Source organism: Mandrillus leucophaeus, unplaced genomic scaffold, assembly GCF_000951045.1.
Source record: "Mandrillus leucophaeus isolate KB7577 unplaced genomic scaffold, Mleu.le_1.0 Scaffold15, whole genome shotgun sequence".
NCBI classification, from domain to species: domain Eukaryota; kingdom Metazoa; phylum Chordata; class Mammalia; order Primates; family Cercopithecidae; genus Mandrillus; species Mandrillus leucophaeus.
Window position 1 is genome coordinate 6919330 of NW_012101476.1, and position 2524 is coordinate 6921853.

A 2524-nucleotide genomic window follows, 5' to 3' on the forward strand; every position below is an offset into this window, starting at 1 on the left:
TTGGATTGTTTATTATTAAACTTCCGGAAATTCTATGGAATATAACTGAGCTGTAGCAGAATTTACTCAAGGGTATTCGAATGATGCAGAACAAAAGATCTTGACTAGTTTATTCTCTGCTTTAGTACATGAAAAGAAACTTGAACAATAAAGTCTGCACTAACCTAAAATCATTGTCATGTCTTATACATTCTTGCTCATAATACAGGTCTGACATCATTGATTGATTAGCACTCCAAATTTAGGTACTATACATAAATTGCATCAATGTCAAAACTGTGGTTCTACAACCCGAATGTCCATCAATGATAGACTCGATTAAGAAAATGTGGCACATATACACCATGGAATACTGTGCAGTCATAAAAAAGGATGAGTTCATGTCCTTTATAGGGACATGGATGAAGCTGGAAACCATCATTCTGAGCAAACTTTTGCAAGGACAGAAAACCAAACACTGCATGTTCTCACTCATAGGTGGGAATTGAACAATGAGATCACTTGGACACCGGATGGGGAACATCACACACCGGGGCCTGTTGTGGGGTAGGGGGAGGTGGGAGGGATAGCATTAGGAGATATACCTAATGTAAATGACGAGTTAATGGGTGCAGCACACCAGCATGGCACATATATACATATGTAACAAAACTGCACGTCGTGCACATGTACCCTAGAACTTAAAGTATAATAATAAAAAATTTTAAAAAAAGAAAGCATGGTTCTAGTTAGCTGCTCAACCTCTTGGTTATCTATTAGTTGAAGAGACAAATAAGTGTAATTCAACTAATAGATAACCAAGAGGTTGAGCAGCTAACTATTGGTTATCTATTAGTTGAATTATTTCAGGCCACACGTGGTGTCTCATGCCTGTAATCCTAGCATTTTTGGAGGCCAAGACAAGAGGACTGCTTGAGCCCAGAAGTTTGAGACCATTCTGGGCAACAAAGTGAGACCCTATCTCTATATTATATAATTAAACTTTTTTTTTTTAAGAGAGAATCTTGCTGTGTCGCCCAGGCTGGTGTGCAGTGGCAAGATCTTGGCTCACTGCAACCTCTGCCTCCTGCCTCAGCCTCCCAAGTAGCTGGGATTACAGGTGCATGCTAAGTTTTGTATTTTTAGTAGAGACAGGGTTTCACCATGTAGACCAGGCTGGTCTCAAACTCCTGACCTCTTGATCCACCTGTCTCAGCCTCCAAAAGTGCTGGGATTACAGGAGTGAGCCACCACACCCGGCCTAAATATTTGCTAATAATTTTAAAATAATGCAATCTAAGTAGTAGACAACTAGCTAATTTAAGTTGTCTGATTATTGAAATCTCAACTTTCAAATGCATCCTTAATTATTCCTCTTTATGTCACTTTGAAAAATTCCTTTTAGCACCAAGACCTGTATGAAATCCCCTAATTTTTGATCTATGAAATATTTACAAGAATTGCTCAGAAACACCTGTGTTCTCTCTCCTCTCTCTCTCAATCTCTCTCTGTCTCTCTCTTTCTCTTTCTCTCTCTCTCCCTCGCCTACCTCTCACCCTCTATTTCACACACATTGAATTCATCATTGTCTCATCATTGCCTACAAACACTCCTCTTACCCACGAGCAAATGGCATCATGTCTGGTAGAACTCATATCTTCAAGAAACAGAACTATGCTGCCTCCAGAACTTTAACTTTTAAAAAAGAAGTCTTTGTAATTAGGTACATATTCAACAACTGACATTGGGAAAATGGGAGGCAATTTCACCAAATAAGTCCATTAGAGTAAGTTTTTTTGTTCCCTTCCAACGACAAGAATACAAATAATGTTGACTTGTGGTTATGGTGAAAAGGGTGCTTTGGTATTTGATCCAGCAGTGAATGCTAACTTGAAACTTTGAGCTGTTGAATCAGATGATTTTGGTCAGTGCTATCCAATAGGAACATAATGCAAGCTGCAAGTGCAAACCCCAAGTGTAATTTTAAATTTTCTAATAGCCACAATTAAAAAACCATTCTACTATTAAGACACATGCATATGTATGTTTATTGCAGCACTACTTACAATAGCAAAGACTTGGAACCAACTCAAATGCCTATCAATGATAGACAGGATAAAGAAAAGGTGGCACAAATACACCATGAAATACTGTGCAGCCATAAAAAAGGATGAGTTCATGTCCTTTGCAGGGACATGGATGAAGCCAGAAACCATCATCCTCAGCAAACTAACACAGGAACAGAAAACCAAACACTGCGTGTTCTCACTCATAAGTGGGAATTGAACAGTGAGAACACATGGACACTGGGAGGGGAACATTACACAGTGGGGCCTATGTAAAGGTAGGGGACTGGGGAAGGGTGAGCATTAGAACAAATAGCTAATGCACGCGGGGCTTAACACCTAGATGACAGGCTGACAGGTACAGCAAACCACCATAGCACAAGCATACCTATGTAACAAACCTGCACGTTCAGCACGTGTATCCCAGAACTTAAAGTAAAATAAAAAATAATAATAAATTTTAAAAAATAGATAACATT